The sequence below is a fragment of the Chiloscyllium punctatum genome, chromosome 25 (genome assembly GCF_047496795.1).
Source record: "Chiloscyllium punctatum isolate Juve2018m chromosome 25, sChiPun1.3, whole genome shotgun sequence".
In the NCBI taxonomy this organism is placed as follows: Eukaryota; Metazoa; Chordata; class Chondrichthyes; order Orectolobiformes; family Hemiscylliidae; genus Chiloscyllium; species Chiloscyllium punctatum.
Window position 1 is genome coordinate 21,823,311 of NC_092763.1, and position 22,637 is coordinate 21,845,947.

General features: G+C 42.6%; 1 protein-coding gene across 6 annotated transcripts in view; it reads right to left on the minus strand.

Moving 5' to 3' along the window:
- Window positions 1–22,637, minus strand: part of LOC140495746 (sodium- and chloride-dependent neutral and basic amino acid transporter B(0+)-like) — a 68,897-nt gene that overhangs the window by 45,985 nt on the left and 275 nt on the right. For 2 of the 6 annotated variants that reach the window (XM_072594801.1, XM_072594806.1), the window contains exon 1: window positions 12,110–12,221. The exons of 1 other annotated variant lie outside the window; for it this stretch is intronic. The gene's annotated coding sequence lies outside the window, so the exon portion shown is untranslated. Of the gene's footprint in view, window positions 1–896; window positions 1,726–12,109; window positions 12,222–22,637 lie in introns of those variants that run through there. 3 more of the 6 variants (XM_072594805.1, XM_072594804.1, XM_072594803.1) reach the window with 3 other exon arrangements.

Here is a 22,637-nt window from a genome sequence, read left to right on the forward strand (position 1 = left end):
AATAGGGCTCCTCAAAGATCAGCAAAGCAGCCTTTGTGTGGAGCCGTAGGAGATGGGGGAGTTACTAAACGAGTATTTTGCATTAGTGTTTACTGTGGAAAAGGACATGGAACGTATAGAATGTCAGGAAATAGATTGTGACATCTTGAAAAATGTCCATATTACAGAAGTGCTAGATATCTTGAAAAGTGGATCAATCCCCAGGACCTGATCAGTTGTACCCTAGAACTCTGTGGGAAGCTAGAGAAGTGATTGCTGGGCCCCTTGCTGAGGTATTTGTATCATCAATAGTCACAGGTGAGGTACCGGAAGACAGGAGGTTGGCTAATGTGGTTCCACTGTTTACGAAGGGTGGTAAGGACAAGCCAGGGAATGGTAGACCGGTGAGCCTGATATCTGTGATGGTCAAGTTGTTGGAGGGAATCCTGAGGGAAAGGATGTACATGTATTTGGAAAGGCAAGGACCGATTAGGGTTAGTCAACATGGCTTTGTGCATGGGAAATCATGTCTCACAAACTTGATAGAGTTTTTTGAAGAAGTAACAAAGAGGATCGATGAGGGCAGAGTGGTGGACATGATCTATGTGGACTTCAGTAAAGCATTCGGTAAGGGTCCCCATGGGAAACTGGTTAGCAAGGTTAGGTCTCATGGAATAGAGGGAGAACTAGCCATTTGTTTACAGAACTGGCTTGAAGGTAGGAGACAGATGGAGGTGGGGGAGGGTTGTTTTTCAGACTGGAGGACTGTGACCAGTGGAATGCCACAAGGATCGGTGCTGGGTCCACTATTTTTCGTCAATTATATAAATGATTTTGTTGTGAGCAGAAGAGGTATAGTTAGTAAGTTTGCAGATGATACCAAAATTGGAGCTGTAGTGGACGGCGAAGAAGGTTACCTCAGTTTACAATGGGATCTTGATCCGATGGGTCAATGGGCTGAGATGTGGCAGATGGAGTTTAATTTAGAGAAATGTGAGGTGCTGCATTTGGAAAAGCAAATCTCGCAGGACTTATACACTTAATGGTAAGGTCCTGGGGAGTGTTGCTGAACAAAGAGACCTTGGAGTGCAGGTTCATAGCTCCTTGAAAGTGGAATCGCAGGTCGATAGGATAGTGAAGAAGGCATTTGGTATGCTTTCCTTTATTGGTCAGAGTATTGAGTACAGGAATTGAGAGGTCACGTTGTGGCTGTACAGGACATTGGTTAGGCCACTTTTGGAGTATTGCCTCCAATTCTGGTCTCCTTCCTATCAGAAGGATATTGTGAAACTTGAAAGGGTTCAGAAAGATTTACAAGGATGTTGCCTCTGTTGGAGGATTTGAGCTAGAGGGAGAGGTTGAATAGGCTTGGGCTGTTTTCCCTGGAACATCAGAGGCTGACCTTATAGAGGTTTATAAAATCATGAGGGGGCATGGATAGGATAAATAGACAAAGTCTCTTCCCTGGGGTTGGGGTGTCCAGAACTAGAGGGCATAGGTTTAGGGTGAGAGAGGAAATATATAAAAGAGACTTAAGGGGTAACCTTTGCCTGCAGAGGGTGGTACCAGAGGGAGCTGCCAGAGGAAGTGGTGGAGGCTAGTACAATTGCAACATTTAAAAAGCATCTGGATGGGTATATGAATAGGAAGGGTTTAGAGCGATATGGGGTGGGTGCCGGCAGGTGGGACCAGATTGGGTTGGGATATCTGGTTGGTGTGGACAAGTTGGATCGAAGTGTCTGTTTCCATGTTGTACATCTCTACGACTTGCAGTCTGAAACAGAGTTCAAGAACAGTACAAAGCTCAATAAGTATTCCACATGTGATCAAAAAAGAGCACAGCTCAAGTTTCATGCATCAATGTTATATCGAAGGTGAAAGAATAGGTGAAGCCATTGATCAAAACTTTCTGTCGGTAGTTTGCATGCCAGTTTGAGAATACTCAGCATTAAACTGCAGTTATTCTACATCAATATTGTGGAGGAGCCACTGTCGAACTGGGGAGGACAAAGTTAAAAAATCACACACCACCAGGTTATTGTCCAACAGGTTTACTTGGAAGCACTAGCCTTCGGAACACTGTTTCTTCATCGGGAGAGGAAGAGGGAGAGAAAGAGAGAGAGAGGGAGAGGGAGATGGAGAGGGAGAGGGGGAGGGGGAGAGGGAGGGGGAGGGGGAGGGGGAAGGAATGTGTCTGCATGTGAGTGTGACCGAATGTGTGTTTGTGTGTGTGAATGCTTGGTAAAGTGTTTGAGTGTGATGAAGTTTCAGCCTCTGACAGCGTGTGTGTGTAGTTAAGAGTGTGGGGGTTGTTTGTGTTTGTGCGTGTGCGTGTGCGTGTGCGTGTGTGTGTGTGTGTGGCAGAGAGAGGGATCACCTGTCGTGTCACATGAGGCTATCCTGATGGGTACCAAAATTGGCTATCAGACTCTGCTCGGCCACTCTGCGTTGTTGAGTATCCCGAAGTCCGCCTTGGAGAATGGTCACCTGAAGATGGTCACTGAAGCCGATTGTCCCTGACTGGGAGGGAACACCCATGTCTGGTGATTGTTATGTGGTGTTCATTGATCCGTTGTTGTAGCATCTGGCTGGTTTCACCAGCCTCAGGGCATCCTTGCCTGCAACATTCGAGATAGACAACATTGGTCAAGTCACATGAGTACCTGCAGCATACGTGATGGGTGGTGTCCCCACATGTAACGGTGATATCCATGTCAACATTCTGACATGTCTTGCAGTGGTTGCCGTGACAGGGTTGTATGATGTTGTGGCCGATGTTGTCCTGAAAGCTGGGCAGTTTGCTGCAAGCAATGATCGGTTTAAGGTTTAGCAGTTGCTTAAAGGCAAGAAGTGGAGGCATAGGGAAGGTCTTGGCGAGGTGCTCATCATCATTGATAACATGTTGCAGGCCGCGAAGAACATGGCGTAATTTCTCCACACCCGGGAAGTACTGGAAAATGAAGGGTACCCTATTGGTTGCATCTTGTGTCGGTCTCCTGAGGAGGTCGTTCCGGTTTCTCACTGTGGCATGTCAGAACTAGCGATCGATGAATTGAGCATCATACCCTGTTCATCCTTGAGCACCTTCAGGTGTCTCTCACGTTCCTCCTCATCTGAACAGATCCTATGTATGCGTGGGTCTTGTCTGTAGGGGATGGCTGTTTTGATATGTTTAGGTTGGAAGCTTGGAAGTACAGCATCATGAGGTTATCTGTGGGTTTGCGGTAGAGTGAGGTACTGGAGGTGCCCACACATGCCCAAGAATGAGACAGAAACTAAAGATTAGTCCATGTTATGCCTGATGGTGGGAAGAATCTTGTTGACATCACTGTGCAGTTGTTTCACTGGCTCCTCGCCATAAGTCCAGAGGAAGAGAATGTCGTCACTATGTCTCATTTATAGTGTTGGTTGGAGCTCCTGTCTAGCAAAGAAGTCTTGTTTGAACTTGTGCATGAAAATGTTGGCAGATTGGGGTGCAAATTTGGTCCCCATAGCCATTCCATGCACCTGGATGAAGAACTGGTTGTCAAAGGTGAAAGCGCTGTGGACGAGGATGAAGCGGATGAGTTGTAGGCTGGGTGCTCGGAGATTGGCAGTTGTTGGTATTGAGGTTGTTACAGCAATACTGTCATCATGGGGGATGCTGGTATACATTGCGAAACGTCCATTGTGACAAGGAATATTCCCAGTCTGATGAGCCCGTGGGTGCTGAGTTTCTGTGAGAACGCTGTAGTGTTGAGACAGAAGCTGGGGGTCCCCTGTACAATGGATTTCACAATGGCCTTAACTTAGCCAGAAAGGTTCTCACATAGGGTCTTATTTTTTGATACGATGGGATGTCCAGGTGCGTTGGCATTGTGTATCTTTGGAAGGTAGTAGAAGTCCCCTATGCGAGATGTACATGGGATGAGAGCGTGTAGGGACCTTTGAAGGACTGTTCTATTCTGAATGAGGATGGCTCCTCCTTTATCTGTTTGTTGGATAACAATGTTGCAATTGGTTTTGAGAGCATGGATGGCAGTGCGTTGTGATTGGCTCTACCTTGTGGGCGCGGCTGATGAATCTAGCACTCAGGCATTTCCTGACGGTTTCAGCATACATGTCAAACCCAGGGCAGCAGCTCTCCAGAGGGATCCAACTCAACTCCTTCTTTGATCGCTCCACTATGGATCCCTTTGATTACTGTTCGGGTTCGTTGGTTGGCTCGTTGGGACCACTGCTGACATCTTGGAAGAATTCCCGGAGTCTCATTTGTCTAATGAATTCTTCCTTGTCTGTTGCAAGGCCAATAGGGTCCATTTTGCTGGTGGGGCAGAAATTGAGCCCATGGCTGAGAACTTCAATCTCTTCCGATTGAAGAGTGTGGTCTGATAAGTTGACAATCGATTTCCCCATCGTGATAACATTTTCAACTGTAGTGCCAGGGGAGGCTTGGCTATTGCTGGTTGTGATGCCAAATTTCTCTAGTTTCTTGTTCTTGGTGCTCATGTACGTGGTGTAGTCCTATCTCCTTGTTTGCTTGGCACTACTGTGTAACTGTACTGCTGTGTCTTGATCACAAGCTGAGAGTGTGGACTCTATCTTGATTTCAAGGTTATGGCTCCTGTTATAGAGTTCAGGGCAAGAGATGGCTGAGGAGTTTGTGAGAGGTGTAGCAGCAAAGTCTCTCAGCATAGTCTGTGTTGTAGGTCGACTTGAGTGGGTTTGTCATCCATAATCCTTTTGGGATATTTCCTGCTTTCTTGCATTTCTGCCGAAACTTGCTGCCTGTGTTCATGTGTGCGATCTTCTTGGAGAGCCTCTCTACTTTGAGCCGGCAGTTAGTGATGTTGATGGTAGCCATGATGTGGAGGAGCCACTGGGGTGGACCAAGTTAAAAAATCACAACAACAACTGGCTTGACACCAAATGAATCGTTCAATGGGACAACACCAAGTGGAATTCCATCAATCATGGCCTTGCGTGAAGCAAAACTCGATGTATTTATTAAATTTTGGACTTCCAACAACTAAATGTTGGAGTTCATTTTAATATCAGAGTTTGAAACTTTGTTTTGATCCCAATTCTATTAAGATTATCTTCTCCAATTGCACTGAGTCTATACATTTTGATTACACCGAGACATGGTGCTCCAGTTACACCAAGACCCTCTGCTCCAGTTTAATGGAGACCCTCTGCTCCAGTTACATGAGCAACATTCCAAGAATAATTAATAAAGCCAATGTAGGATTAAGTAGCCGCGTCCTTTACATTCATCTCTTGGTTGTGTTTAACCAAACTTCAGATGAGCATTTACATCATTTGACTAAACCTTCTGATTCACCAGGAAGAGCCAGTTTGGTTATATGTTCAGCTAAAAGTAAATTTGCCAACATAAAAGTGGTTTATTTGGCCCATTCTCTGGGACATGGCAAAACAGCCTCTGGAGAAGTGAAAGAAAGAGCTATATTTGATTTATTTCAACTACACTATGCTCCACCTGCCAGACTTTTGCCAGTTGACTCAACATAGAGTTAATTTGTATCTTTTTAATTTCATTTTCACAATTAACTTACTCAACTCTTGTTTCACCATCTGCAAATCTAGCCATTGTGCCTTTGATTTCCTCAACTCACAAATTACAAAAAGTTGGAAACCAGCACAGATCGCTGTAGGACCCGACTCATCAGATTCTGCTAATCTGAATGAGACCCATTTATGCACAGTCTCTATTTTTTGATAGCCAGCTACTCTCCAATCCATGCTCCATTACTCCGCCATCATAGGAACATAAGCAATAGGAGCAGCAGTAAGTTATTTGGACATTAATTTTGCACAACTATTCTCCAAGATCATGCTCATCTCCCCCAGGCCTCAACTCCTTTTCAACACCAGCTACCCATTGGCCTGAACTTTTCAATATTTCCAAAATCTACCACTTTAAGTGCTTAACCCAAGTTATTTGAGTTGCAAGACATTGATGCCAGCGTATTTTAATCAAAGGCCATCCCAACTGAACAACTCTCTCGTTTGCCAGAACTAGTGTCAATGCCCCATAAATTGATACCCATTTCTTTCATACAAATTTTTGAGCAATACATTTACTTTGCTAATCTGATTTACCTTATGCTAATTTGCACTCAGATAGTAATTCTGAGATTCTTAGCTTTGTGGCACTGCTTTTTTAAAAATTCAGCTCTGAGTTGCTCATAATTCCTCAGCGGAATTTCCTTCCCAGTCCTTACTGTGTCATTGGTACCTGCATGGACTGTGGTGCTTGAATTCTTTCTCTTTCTTTACAAGTTCCTCGTCAACCCAGAGGAGATGTCCTTCAATTTGGTACCAGGTAGACAACACTGCCTTTAAGACTCTCTGCCTTGGCTGCAGACAGCAGTATTAATTCCCCTAACTATGTTATCCCATATTAGTCTTATATTTCACTTCTCTATCTCCCTGCCCCTCACTCCAACACAGTACTGCAGTTTGCTCACTCTACCTGCACTCTGTGCCTTTGTCCACTTGCATAGCAAGAACCTCATACTGGTTGAAGAAGAAGGGTAGAAGGTGACTCCAAAGTTAAATTCTGGATTCCAATACCTGTCTTACCACCACTGCCCTTCTCACACAGATCTGATCTCCCAGTCTGCTTCACAGCGATGCTGACCTGCTGCACACTCCTCCCAGTCTGCTTCACTATTTTTATTTCAAAAATATACTGTATTCATAAAAAAGATCTTTTATATACATCCATAGAAACAAATGCAGTTTGGTTCTCTACAGTAGCATATCAAGGAAATAAACAAACATTTTGACTCTATCCAAACAAACTAAAGGTATCTCTTACTTGAACAAAACTATATTTGCATGTAGTTGAGGCACCAGGAAGGTCCGATACCTGAACAGACCCCAATTTTAACTTCCACAGAAAGACCTCAGACAGCAGTCTTTCCCTACTTCACCTTGGCAGCAGAAGCCCCAAGCTTACTGGATCCCTCAGCCCTGGACCTTGATGTATGCTAGTCTTTTCCACTCAATCAAGGTCAACACCTTGTTCTGGAAGACCAGCAAGTTTCAGACAGACAAAAGAGCATCCTCCATCAAGTTGATATTTCTCCAGGTCCAGTCAATGTTTGTCTACTTGTGTGTCCCGACAGACCATAGAGCAGAGTCCTGCATCACAGCACTGCTCAGAACAAACCTCAACAAATTTGTTACACACCCCTCCCAGTCTGATTCATTGTGATATTAACTTGCTATGCACCCCTGCCAGACTGCTTCACAATGTTGTTGACATGATGCATTTGCTTCCCAGTATTTCACATGAGCTCTTACTTTACATAGTAATTTTCCACGTGAACATTCATCAAATGCCCTCTGCAAATCTAAATACATCATATCAACTCATTGCACTTTATCCAAAGTGCATTACTTGTTTAAAGATTTCCAATAATTTGGTTACACACAATTTTCCTTTCATAAAATATGCTGACACTTCCGAATTTCTTTGGGTTTTGCCAGATGCCCAGTTTTAACCTCCTCATTGATCGGTTCTAACTCCTCATGACAGACTTCAAGCTAACTGCCTACAGTTCCTGTGTTTCTTTTGCCTCCCTTCCTTCTGAAAGAAGTTATGTTTGTCACTTTCAGTCTGGGGGACCCTCTGCAGGATCTAATGCACTTTGGAAAATTAGCACTAACTCACCAACTAATTCACCGACTCAACACAGACAATTACTATAAACCGACCAACTCCCACAGCTACCTAGATTACACCTCCTCCCATCCTGCCCCCTGTAAAAACGCCATCCCATATTCCCAATTCCTTTGCCTCCGCTGCATCTGTTCCCAGGAGGACCAATTCCAATACTGAACAGCCCAAATGGCCTCCTTCTTCATAGACCGCAATTTCCCCTCCGATGTGGTCGATGATGCTCTCCACCACATCTCCTCCACTTCCCGCACCTCCGCCCTTGAACCCCGCCCCTCCAATCACCATCAAGACAGAACCCCATTGGTCTTCACCTTCTACCCCACCAACCTTTGGATACATCGTATCATCCTCCGTCATTTCCGCCACCTCCAAACAGACCCCACCACCAGGGATATATTTCCCTCCCCACCCCTATCAGCGTTCTGAAAAGACCACTCCCTCCGTGACTCCCTCGTCAGGTCCACACCCCCCATCAACCAACCTCCACTCCTGGCACCTTCCCCTGCAACCACGAGAAGTGCAAAACTTGCGCCTCCACCTCCCTTCTCACCTCCCTCCAAGGCCTCAATGGATCCTTCCATATCAGTTGCAAATTCACCTGCACCTCCACACACATCATTTACTGTATCTGCTGCACCCGATGTGGTCTCCTCTACATTGGGGAGATAGGCTGCCTACTTGCGGAACGTTTCAGGAAACACCTCTGGGACACCCGCACCAACCAACCCAACTGCCCCGTGGCTGAACACTTTAACTCCCCCTCCCACTCCGCCAAGGCCATGCAGGTCCTTGGCCTCCTCCATCGCCAGACCCTGACCACACGACGCCTGGAGGAGGAGCGCCTCATCTTCCGCCCAGGAACCCTCCAACCACACGGGATGAATGTAGATTTCTCCAGCTTCCTCATTTCCCCTCTCCCCACCTTATCTCAGTCCCAACCCCCGGATTCAGCACCACCCTCTTGACCTGCAATCTTCTTCCCGACCTCTCCGCCCCCACCCTCTATCCGCCCTATCACCCTCCCCTCACCTCCTTCCACCTATCGTATTCCCAGCACCCCTCCCCCAAATTCCACCCCCCCCACCTCACCCTTTTATCTCAGCCCGCTTGGCACACCAGCCTCATTCCTGAAGAAGGGCTTATGCCCGAAACGTCAATTCTCCTGCTCCTCGAATGCTGCCTGGCCTGCTGCGCTTTTCCAGCACCACACTTTTCAACTCTGGTCTCCAGCATCTGCAGTCCTCACTTTCTCCAACTAGCTCATTACATTCTCTTTTAAGAACCTAGGACATAGTCATAGAGTCATAGAGATGTATAGCATGGAAACAGATCCTTCGGTCCAACTCGTCCATGCCGACCAGATATCCCAAACCAATCTAGTCCTATCTGCCAACACCCGGCCCATATCCCTCCAAACCCTTCCTTATTCATATTCCCATCCAAATGCCTATTAAATGTTGCAATTGTACCAGCCTCCACCACTTCCTCTGGCAGCTCATTCCATACATATACCACCCTCTGTGTGAAAAAGTTGCCCCTTAGGTCTCTTTCATATCTTTCCCCTCTCGCCTTAAACCTCTGCCCTCTCAATCTGGACTCCCCAACCCTAGGGAAAAGACTTTGCCTATTTTGTCAGTCATCAGCTCCATCAGTTTGCTCAACACTGCTTTCCTACTGAAAATAATCTCACTATGTTTCTCTCTACCTTCAATTTCATGATATAAAGGTATGGCTAAGATGCTTTTGGTATCCTCTATATTGAAGACAGAAGCAAAATATCTGTCATCTATATTTTATTTAATAAATTCCCATTCTTCTTGAGAATCAACACTCACTTACTTACTCTTTTCCATTGTAGATAGCAAGAATTACAAATGTACCTGTTTTCACATTTCTAGCTAACTTCCTCTCATATCCTAATTTATCTCACCTGAATAATCTTTTAGTCATCCTCTGTGTTTCCTTGGATACAGAATCAGCCACTTATCTTTCCACAGAGTTCCTTAATATCCTTCTTTAGTTAACTACATTATGAATACTCTTTTTTCACATGTTCTGAAACATGCCTTTAAAATGTCTCCCTCTGCTTCTTCACTGATGTAACTCCTATCCCAATAACCCATTTCACTTCAGCTAAGACAGTTTTCAATTGCATATCGTTATCTTTCTTTACTTAACTTTGAAATACTGTTTCTAGGCTGACTATTCTCCCTTACAAACCTTTTTTAAAGTTAAATCATACTGTGGTTGTTGTACCTAGAGATGTCATCTCTCTGTGGCCAATTCCATCATGTCACATTACATAATAATAAATCTTTACAGCATGCTCTCTGGTTGGTTCCAGAATGTAACATCTTAAGAAATTACTTTGAAAGTATTAAATATATTATTGCCAATAAGACTATTCCAGTTTAAATTAAGACAAAAAACTTTGTAATTGCCATTCTGTTATCACAAACACATGATCTTTTCTCATGTCTGCTCCCTTCCACATCATGGTCAGTATTTAGGATCTGTCGGCCACTTTTGTTAGGAATTGATTTCCCTAATATTCCTCATCTGCACCCAAACTGAGTCTACATTCTGATCCAATGTCATTTTTAACTGATTTATCTTTGACTAGGAGTGCAATCTGTAAATGATAAGCAACACTCTCATCACGCAAGTTCCAAGCATTGACAATCTCCAACAAGGAATAATCCAACCATTGCCTTTGGGAATCAATGAGAATACCATCAATAAGTTCAACACTCTGTGGGGGGGGATCTTATCATTTACCAGAAATTGAACTGAACCAGCCACTGAACGGAATCAAACACATACACACTGTGGTGATGTCTCACAGATTTGTTTCAATCCTCCAAGACAGTGTCAGCACTGTCCCAGAGAAACAGAATTCCAACATAGACCTGGATTTCATAAGGAATATGGTGCTGTCAATTACACAAATGTGGCACTGAGAGGGCTGTATCACAACACTGTGGAATTCATCAATGGAAGGGGTTCCATTTCATTCATATTCAGGTGATCTGTGATCACAAATCCTAGAAGGGGGTGCTCACTGCTGTGGCAGTTACCATGATTTCTACATCCTGGAGCACTCTGGTGTACCTGGTATGTTTGAGGGTTCAGGAGCCATGCAAGGCTGGTTACTGGGGAACAAAGACCACTCCGTTGTGACCATGGCTTATGGCACCATTACACACGTGCCTGACTGATGCAAAGTGCAGATGTAAGGCCACCCATTCTTCAACACATGCCATGATAGAGAAGAATATGAGTCTCTTGAACATGTGGTTTTGTTCTGGGATGATCGGTCTGGGATGACCCTCCAATATCATCTGGACAGAGTGTGATATATCATTATGTGTGTGCTGTACCCTGCACAATTGGAGCAGGCAACCAGCTGAGCTTCTGGAAGCAGGGGAATAGGAACTCTGTTTCAAAGAGGAGGTTAAGGACATTGTGATGGAAGAAGCTAACGTTGTCCATGGCAGAGCCCAGATGCAAACGGCCTTACAGGCTAGACAGAACCTCACTGGCATGAAGTTCCAATCAAAGAGAGGGAGCTAGGGTGCAGCCACAACAGTTGACTGTAACATGTTTTTGGACATGATGCTGAAATGTGGTTGGCACTGTGAGGGTAGCATTCAGCTTCTAACAGTTTCATTTCTGTTCCCTTATCCTTTCTGTAATGAAAAGTTCATATTTATGTTTGCATTTATCTGTTTGCTTGCCTGAATACAATTTTCCTTACTGGACAATGGCAAGTTATGAATCTCCAGTGGGCACTGGAGACAGGAAGGCTCCACGTTGAGGGTGTTTAGATGGGATGTAGCTTTGGACAGGGAAACTGTGTGGCCTGGTGGTTAAATACAAACTAAACTGAGAGAATGGGGTTGCATGTTAGGATTAGAATTAGAATACAGTTAGCTTTATTGTCGCAGGTGTAAGGGAGCATCAGACATGCCAGCTACATGTGGGTTCGTTTCTGCTATGAAGTTATTTCTGTGCAGAAAGAAGATAAGGAATGTTCATCACAGGCAGATATTACATGGACTAAAATTGAGTTTCATTTGTATAGACACATGATTTGCAAATTACTTTTACTTAACCAGTTTGTTATTATAACCCCGCACTAATTCATCTTTTTCATGAAATAGACATTTTTGAATTGAGTAGCTGAAGCTTTCTGGTATTACCCTTTATAGTTATGTTTTTTTTCAAACCAAAACTAGGAGTTAAAAACAAATTTCTGAAATTAGGTTGATTCCAGTTTGAAACACATCCATAAATTCTTAGAACTGGCAAGCATGAAAGATTAGATAAAATACATTCAATTCATAACGTTAAAAAGAAGAGAAAATTAAAACCCATATCAAGACATATATTTTAGGACAGCTTGGGTCCAGTAAAGAACACCACACTATGTTGGCTTACCTACAAGGATTTTCTCAGGCAAAGATACTTAGGGCCAGAGCAATCCAATTCACGTTCTGATGCTTCTGTTTTCCTGCAAGTAGCACACAGACAGACTACTTTGCTCTGTCTTCTATACCAAGGCTTTTCCTTTTGTAAAGCAAATTTGCTAACTCTTTCCTGTCTGTATTCAAGTACCTTCTTACATCTGATATTTAGTTTCATACTTTCATTTAAAGTGGTTTAAGTGAAAAAAGATTTTAAGAGAAAATTACTGAAAAGAGAAAACTTCGAACTGCTGTAAGATGGCTTGTTAGTATTTAGTGTATACATGCAGAAAATAAAGTCTTTAATAACATGTCTTCTGGTTCTGAATATTAAAAGCAGAAACTTGTCTAAAGTGTTTATGTATCTATGTGAATGTTAATCCCCTTTGTTTGAAACAGTATAAATGCAATTGTGGAGTCAATTTAAAATGTAAGAATCGTGTTACCAAAACATTTTGCTTAAGGTTAGCATTGCCCTTTTAAACTTCAGTCTGAAACCCTGAGATATCTGGCAGAAACTCAACTGAATTTATTCAAAACACTCTTGCTGTTGAAGCTCTTAGTTAATTTGGGATAAATGTAAATTTCAAATTAAACTGGGAGTTTTCAGTTTAACTAACTATTAACTGGTAAATTTAGAAGTTTCTTATCTGGTCACAATAAAACCTTTCGCTGTAATATTGAGGTTTGTGTGTCAGTGACTTTTATTCTGTGTTAAAAAAAAGGCTCGCACATGTATACAGCTTGATAATTTCAAATTTTAAACATTGACTTATGTGAATTGAAAATTGATTCTGACTAATTAACTATCCTGGTTATACCAGAAAAAAAAATGATTCTAAAGAAGAGTGCATCTATAAAAAAAATGCAAAAAGGTTTTGAAACATTTGTTTATTTAACTGAGATTGCTGCTCAAATTGATGAGAGCAGGAAACCCACATACAAAAAATATTTATTCTTTTCAAGTTGTTTCAGTTCCTAAGAATTTTAAGTTGAAAAAGATCAGTTTATCTTCTGAGCTTGATTTGTCTTAATTAGTGAAGTTTTTTTTTAAATTATGGAAGGCTACACAACTACTTGCATAATATTTTACTTCCCACACAATGTCCTGCAGTGAAGTTAATCCATCAGGATGCTTGATCTTTTAAGAAATATCCCCACACAGTTTTTTTTTGTGTTATTGCACATAGCTTTGTATGAACTGAACACAATTAACTTCCAACATTGCTTAACAGTTTTGACTGAAAGTAGGGCCTCAGAATTTTGTTTGCCTTTCCTAATAAAAGCAATTAACAATCGAACCTGGCTTGAGGCAAAAAATAAGAGAGGTATAGAAAGCTCGAAAAAAGATGCACATGGAAATTGCCCCCTCCTTGGTGTTGTGTGAGTAATTGTAAGAAAAATGAGAAAATGTGGATGAAGAAATCTGGTTCTTGACTTCATTTCTCCTCAAGTCTTAAATGGTGATTTCAGAATCTCGTCATTAAATAACAACGACCTCATTTCCATGTATTTGAATCTTAGAGAAAGAGACAGTCAGCATGGTTTTGTGAGCGGTAGGTCATGCCTCATAAACTTTATTGAATTCTTCGAGGATGTGATAAAATACATTGATGAAGGTAGAGCAGTGGATGTGGTGTACATGAATTTTAGCAAGGTGTTTGATAAGACTCCCCATGGTAGGCTCATTCAGAAAGTAAGGACACATGGGATACAAAGAAATTTGTCTGTCTGGATACAGAATTGGCTGGCCCAGAGAGGTCAGAGGGCAGTGGTAGATGGAAAGTATTCAGCCTAGAGCTCAGTGACCAGCGGTGTTCCACAAGGATCAGTTCTGGGACCTCTTCTCTTTGCAGTATTTATAAATGACTTGGATTAGTGAGTTAGTAAGTTTGCCAATGACATGAAGGTTGTTGGAGTTGTGGATAGTGTGGAGGGCTGTTGTAGGTTGCAACAAGACATCAACAGGGTGCAGAACTGGGCTGAGAAGTGGCAGATGGAGAAGTGTGAAGTCATGCACTTTGGAAGATCAAATTTCAATGCAGAATACAGGGATGAAGGCAGGATCCTTGGCAATGTGGAGGAACAGAGTAATTGTAGGGTCCATGTCCATAGATCCCTCAAAGTTGCCACTCAAGTTGTTAGAGTTGTTAATAAGGCATATGGTGCATTGGCTTTCATTAACAGGGACACTGAGTTTAAGAGCCATGAGGTTACGCTGCAGCTGTATAGAATTGTGGTTAGACCCGTCCTGGAATATTGTGTTCAATTCTGGTGCCTCATTTTAGAAAAGATGTGGAGGATCTCAACGGTGCAGAGGAGATTTACCAGGATGCCGCTTGAACTGGAGGGGCATCTCATTTGAAGAACTGTTGAGGGAGCTAGGGTTTTCTCATTGGAGTGAAGAAGGCTGAGATGACTTGATGGAGGTGTACAAGGTGTTGAGAGGCATAGATGGAATGGATAGCCAGAAATGTCTATCATGAGGGGGCATAATTTTAAGATAATAGGAGGAAGGTTTAACTGAGATGTCAGAGATAGGTTGTTTACACAGAGATTGATATGTGGAATGCACCGCCAGTAGTGGTAGTAGAGTCAGATACATTAGGGACATTTAAACGACTCTTGGATAAACACATGAAAGTTAGTACAATGAAGGATATGTAGGTTAGTCTGATCTTAGAGTAGGATAAAAGACCGGCACAACATTGAATGCCGAAGAGCCTGTATTGTGTTGTGCTGTTACGTTCTATGTTCATTAAAGCCTCAATTCATCATATTCATATACCACTTATAATTCTCTTCCCCTTTGCCGCAAAACTGGACCATGTAAATTCCCTCGATATATAAATCAGAACCAGTTCCAGGCAGCTTACAAAATACTTGTCCACCCATTGTCTATCTACTTCTTCACAATGCTATCCTTGCTTGCACCATGACCACCAAGCTCTTTGTCCATGCATTTCAGCATTGGCAAATGCCAACCTTACAATATGACCACGCATGTTCTCAGACCAATGCACACAGCACCTCAGTTTGACAACACTTTACCGTGAAGCTCAGTGGTGTGTCCGGTGGTGAAGTTCTTCCAGCTCACCTTTTGCACAGGAACATACAATCATCTCATGCATCTACATTTTATTTTTCGCTTTATCAACACTCACTCATTTTGTACTTACTTGAAGGCCAGCCTCTGCTTCACACTCCCTTTTAGTTCAACACTGAAATCAGTAAGAGTTGTGATGTTGAGATTTCACATAATGTCACATTTCCTTGTCATTCAGTGTCGTTAGCACCCAGTTACTATCAGCCTCTTTGGCTGGCGTTACATTAGATTAGATTAGATTAGATTACTTACAGTGTGGAAACAGGCCCTTCGGCCCAACAAGTCCACACCGCCCCGCCGAAGCGCAACCCACCCATACCCCTACATCTACCCCTTACCTAACACTACGGGCGATTTAGCATGGCCAATTCACCTGACCTGCACATCTTTGGAGTGTGGGAGGAAACCGGAGCACCCGGAGGAAACCCACACAGACACGGGGAGAATGTGCAAACTCCACACAGGCAGTCGCCTGAGGCGGGAATTGAACCCGGGTCTCTGGCGCTGTGAGGCAGCAGTGCTAACCACTGTGCCACCGTGCCGCCCATGTTAGCACCAAGGAAGAGACAAACAGCATGTCATGGAGCGAAGCACTAAACAGGCAAGAAGACTGACCTGTTGTTGTTCAGCTCCATACTATGCCATTGTCACACCTATGGCATGTACAAGCCTGAGACAGAGATCTTGGCAAGGGAACATGTTAGTGTGTTGAATTGGCAGTCAACTGGAAGCACAGGGTCATTTTACAGAATGTAAATGTTGCACAAAGTGGTGACCCACTTTGCGACTTACCTCCCCCAGTGTAGAGACCACATTGTGACCAGTGAATACAATAGAACAAATTGAGTGAAGTTAGGAAATGGGTCAAACACGACTGTCTTGTTAACTCAAGTGGCTGGGAATCCTCGGTTGAGGCAAAGTGTGGACCTTTCTGAAGTGCTCTGCATCAATGTGGCATCATCAGAACCAGAGACAGAGAAACTGAAAGAATGGGATGGAGTCCTTACAAGGTGTGAAGGTGTGTAGTGTCAGAAAGTGGTGCTGGAAAAGCACAACCAGCCAGGCAGCATCCAAGGAGCAGGAGAGTTGATGATCCGAGCATAAGCTCTTCATCAGGAATGTGGGAGGCCCAAGGGGCTGAGAGATAAATGGGAAGGTGAAGGTAACTTGGAATACGATATGTAGATGAAGGTGGGGCTGGTAATAGGTCGAAGCAGAGGGTGGAGGGGATAGGTGGGAAGGAAGATGGTCAGATAGGACAGTTCAAGAAGGTAGTGCTGAATTTGAGAGCTGGATCTGAGATAAGGTGGGGAGAGGGTAGATGAGGAAACAGGTGAAATCGATGTTGATCACTTGTGGTTAGAGGGTCCCAAGGTGGAAGATGTCCTCCAGGTGTCTGGTGGCTAGAACCTGGGGGTGGAGGAGGCCCAGGACTTGCATGTCCTTGGTGGAGTGGGAGGGAGAGTTGAAACGTTCGGCCACAGGGCAGTGGGGATGTTTAGTGCATGTGTTCCAAAGATGTTCAATGAAACATTCTGCAAGCTGGACTCCTGTCTCCCCAGTGTGGAGGAGACCACATCGGGAGCAATGGACACAGGAGATGACATGTGTGGAGGTGCAGGAAATTCTCTCCCTGATGTGGAAGGATCCTTTGGGGCCTTGGATGAAGGTGAAGGGGGGAGGTGTGGGTGCAGGTTTTACACCTCTTGTGGTGGAAAAGGAAGATGCCGGGAGTGGAGGTGGCTTGGTGGGGGTATGGGCCTAACAAGGTAGTCGTGAAGGGAATGATCTCACAGAATGCAGATAGGGGTGGGCAGGGAAATAGATCTCTGGTGGCGGGGTCCATTTGTAGGTAAGGAAATGGCAGAGGATGATGCGTTTTATCCGGAGCTTGGTAGGGTAGAAAGTGAACCCCTATCTGCTTGATTGGCCCCCCTCTTACTCTCGTCATTCTTTTATTCCTGATATAGCTAGAAAATCTTAGGGTTCTCCTTGATCATATCCACCAATGACATCTCATGTCCCCTCCTGGCTCCTCTTAGCTCTCTGTTTTGGCCTTTCCTGGCTAACTTGTAACTCTCAAGCACCCTAACTGAGCCACCACATCGCATCCTAACATAAGGCTTCTTCTTCCACTTGACAAAGAGATTCAACTTCCTGAGTAAACCACACCTCCCGCACTCGACAACTTCCTCCCTGTCTGAGCATTTCAGCCCAGAGCTAGTTAGGATTTCAGCTGAATGGAAACAGGCTCTTTCTCTCTCTCTCCTTCTGCCCTTTGAACTTCAACCTGTGAGCATTTGTTCCATTTTTACTGTTGGTTAAGGGGGTTTGCTTACTGGGACTGTTGTGTATATTCAGAACAGCATAATTAGGTCGACTTTGGATAGACTGAGTTCTGTAGGGGTCCTTTATTTTGTTCTTTGTGTTTCATTGTGTAATTTTGTGAATAAATTTTTGTGTTTTAAAACCTGGTGGTCAACTGAGCCATCTTACTCCGGGTAATTTTCACTGTACACTTCCCGAAACAAATTCCAAAGTTATGGTCTGCTGCCTGCTTAAGAATGTCTTGAGTGGTCTGGCCTAGTCCATACCACATCCTTACATACAGATGAAAAGGCACGCCAGTTCAACTGGGACAATACATCCATCCTAGGACAGGCGAAACAAAGATATGCTTGGGAATTCCAAGACGTCTGGCATTCAAACCAAAACTCCACCAGCAAATACATCAATTTGGATCCCACTTACCAACCTCACAGAAAAAAACTAGAAGGGATATCACCCACCACAAAAGACCAAGACACACAAATAGAAAGTGGGACAGAACACCACTGATGATGTTACCCAGCATGGTGACAAAACATCTGAGAACAAATCTACCAGCTCAGCGAGCAAACTTACAACCTGAACAACAAATCTTCTCAAAAATTGCAAGTGCCCATTTATGCTGATCCCATTTCGCTGCACTTGGCCCACATCCTTCTAATTCTTTCCTATCCATCTATTTGTTTAAATGCCTTTTAAATCTTGTTAATGTACCCACTTCCAGTGGCAGCTCCTTCCATATACATACGACCCTCCATATAAAAAAGTTGCCCTTCATCTTCTCTTTTATTGTTTCCCCTATAACCTGAAACTCATGCTCTCTGGTCCTCAATTCCCCAACCCAAGGGAAAGACTGAGTGCATTCATCCTATCTATGTGTCTCATGATCTGATACACCTCGATAAGGTCCTCCCTCAGTCTCCTACACTCAAAAGATAAAAGTCCTAGCTTGTCCAAACTCTGTCTATAACTCAGACCATTGAGTCCAAGCAACATCCTTGTAAATTTCTACTGCACTCTTTCCAGTTTAATAACATATTTCCTATAACATGGTGACCAAAACCAAACGCAATACTCCAAGCGCTGCTTTAACAATGTCCTGTATATCTGCAACACAACTTCCCAATTTCTATATTCAGTGCCCTGACTGATGAAGGCCAGTGTGCCAAAAGCCTTTTTCACTGCCCTGTCTACCTGTGACTCCACTTTCAGTGAACTGTGAACCCCTGAACTCCAAGATCCCTCTGTTCCACTACACTCTTCACGGCGTTACCATTCACCATGAAACTCCTACCTTGATTTGACTTTCCAAAATGCAAGACCTCACACTTATCTATATTAAACTCCACTTGCCATTGCTCGACCCACTTCCCCAGCTGATCAAGGTCCTGCTGCAATTTATGATAACCTTCCTCACTGTCCATTACACCACCTATTTTAGTGTCATCAGCAAAGTTATTAATCATGCTTTGTACATTTTCATCCAAATCACTGATATAGATAACAAACAGTAATGGGCCTAGCACCTACTTCTGAAGCACTCCATTAATTACAGACCTCTTTTCCGCATCCTTCCGCAATTACCCTCTGCCTCTTACCATCAAGCCATACGTGCATCCAATTTGCCAGCTCCCACTGGATTACATGCGATCTAAACTTCCAGAGAAGTCGACCATATGGGATCTTATCAAACACCTTACTGAAATCCATATTGACTACGTCTATTTTCCTGCCCTCGTCAACCTTTCCTGGTTACTTCATCAACGGACACTAACAAATTTGCGAGGCATGATCACCCACTCACAAAGCCATGCTAACTACTCCTAAACAAACACTGTCTTTCCAAATGCATATACACCTTATCTCAAAATCTTCTCAAGCAATTTACCCACCACATATGTTAGGCTTATAGCCTACAGTTCCCAGGCTTTTCTTTGCAGCCCTTCCTGAACAAGGGTACAATGTTCCTTCACATAGATTTAACTGGTAGACAAATCAATCTTATCTCATTCAGGTGGCATTGCAATTTCTGTTGCTGTTTGTGTGTCCATAATTCTTTGGAATTACATGATGGATGAGTATAAGCTGTACTTTAATTCCAAGCACCTTAATTTGGATAGATATGCTTCTAATTATTGAAATGTAAAATTCTTGAGTCCTTTCAACTTCAAACGTCACATTTTCATTGCATTTGCAACAAAAATCCTGAACAATATTGGCTGAGATGTTTAAGGTTCCAGGTATGCTGGTACCAGTTACATATTTTAGAAGGGGGAGGGGATCCACATGAAGGGACTGAAATGGATGTTGATCTGAGAAATAATTTCATAATAACACCAATAGTCTGAGATTGCATTGGTCTGTCCCAATGTCATACCTAGGGCAGAGGGGCTGCTGTGAATTCTATGAAAACAGCAAGGAATCATCTACTCAATGAGGCAGCTCATCTTAACAGCAAGGCTAGAACACTGAGGACATTACCTTTCACTGTGAATAAAGATAAGATAGGTCTCGATTTATATAGCCTTTTGCGTAAACTTAAGACATCTCTAAGCACCTTACAGATAATTTATAGGGGGAGGCATCAGCCTAGTGATATTATTGCTGCACTGTTAATCCAGAGATCAAGATAAAGTGCTGGGAACCAGTGTTCAATTCCTGCCATGGCAGATGGTAAAGTTTGAATTCAATACAAATCTGGAATGGAGAGTTTAATTATGACTGACTCATAAAAAGGTTGACTTTTTTTTTAACAGTTGGAATAAGACCATTTCAATTAGTTCCTGTATAACGGACTATAGTTACTGTTTCTTTTCCCTTTTTGTGTGCAATAAACCAGTTTATTTATAACAGAGTATATGGTAGCAGCTTATGTTGAGTTTGAAAGTGATGTCGTTCAATCAGAAATGATGATATTAAAGATAAACAAAGGGATTTATGAAACTGCGAAGAGAAAAATTGGCTATGGGTGGATTACAACCCAAAATGAAAAGGTATGACAATAGACAATCAATGGTCAACACTGAAAGACAAATAAAGATGATGGGATATCACAGGTCACTGCAGCATATGGTTTTGGTGGAGATAAATATTATGAAGAACTGTAGGTTCTTTATAACATTCCTGTACACTCCTGAGCTCATTCCCAAAGCATGAAGCATTGGCGGGTGCTAAAGTCAGTAGCTCTCTCACCATACACAAGTAATTAATAGTCAAATGATTTGTTAAAGACTCTGTTGACCACAATATTACACTGCGCACACCATCAAACAGTTGGTGCAGACTGGAATGTGATTCCATTCTTATAACAATCAGATTGTCTGGTATCGTCACTGGGTGGAATATTCTTCACTGTGTTTCATTTTGCCCACCCCTATGGTGCTTTAAGGCTCACTTTGGTCTATGAGTTCAGTGCTGAATTTGCTTCTGGATGAGGGCGGAGGCGTACTAGCTAACTTCACTCTCCGTAATTAGCAATAAAAATACTTCTCTTAAAGCACAGAAACACCCGAAGGAAAATGTTCCAACCATGGATAACAAAACAAATCTAAGATCATATTGGATCCAAGGAGGATACCTATTAAGTTTCAAAAACAAATTAAATAAAGGATTAAGAGCATTTTAATAAAGGAGAACCAAGCAAAACATTGAGAAAATATATTATGAAACTAAACATGTGAGAAATGTAAAAGCAGACTGCAAAAGTTCTTATATACGTGTAAAAAGGAAAAGAGTAGCAAAAGCAAATGTGAATCCATTAGAAGCAGATATAATTCCGGCCCTCTTCGAAAATAATGATTGGATTCGATGAGTCTACATGGATTTAGGAAAAGAAAATCATTTTAGACAAACTCGTGGGAGTTTAAAGATTTAAATAATATATTAAGTAAGAATTGATAGATATTGTTGGTTCAGATATTTAGAATGTTTTCAGACAGGTTCCACACTGCAGGGTAGTGAAAAAATTTGAGCACATAGGAGTTGGGGATACGGGGGGGAGATAAATTAGCATGGATTGCAAACTGATTAATGGACATAAAAGAATATCAGAACAACTGATTCAATTTTAGTTTGGTGAGCTTCAACTAGTGTGGTTCCACAGGGGTCAGTGTTTAGGCCCCAGCTATTCATAATCTGGAGGAATGATTTGAAGAAAAACAAAGTACTGCAGATGCTGGGAATCTGAAACAAATGGACAGAATGCTCTAGAACTTCTACATACCTGACAGTATCCATGCTGAAAGAAACAGAGTTAACATTTTGAGTTCATCATGATTTTTCTTCAGTCAGGGTTAAACATCATATTTCCAAATTTGCAGATGTACTTTAGACAGATGAGATATGATCTAATGCCATCACACAAAATTCTTGCAGGGACTGACATGGTTGATGCAGGAGGAAGGTTTCCAATATTAGAGTGGGTCGTTTTGGACTGTGATGTGCTGGAATTTCATCAATCAATCGAAAATAGGGGCGGTGAGTATTAAGAAATCTTTTCCTCAAATGACAATGTAAACTCAATAATTCAACATGACCAAGATTGATGTCTATATATCAAGAGACATGGGATTGTTGCAGGAAACTCTTGTACTTAAATCTCATTCCAAGGCTATCTGTTTGAAAATAGTACACAAATATTGTTACATTATGAACGTAGAGTAGCAAACAAAGGTGTTCCACCAGTTTGGATAACAAGGACGCTCCTCTGATCCATTAAAATCTCAAGATAATTATACTGGAAAAGGTCTTCACTAATTCACTCACTCAAGTTTCAGAGGTTATTGCAGATCCCAGCAGAATCACCCACAATATCATGTTTATAAATAGGTTCTGTCAAATTCAGGAGTCAACAATCTGATCTCTCTAGCAGTTCCACTTGGTCTACCTCAATTGAAGACATAAAGTCATACAGTGTTACAGCATAGGAAGATGCTCTTCAACCTATTGTATTTGTACCAGTTATCAAGAACTGATCTACTCTAATCCCATTTCCCAACACTTAGCCTTCTATCTTTCAGTGTTTCAAGTGATCATCTAGATAGTTTTTAAATGTTGTAACAGTTCCTGC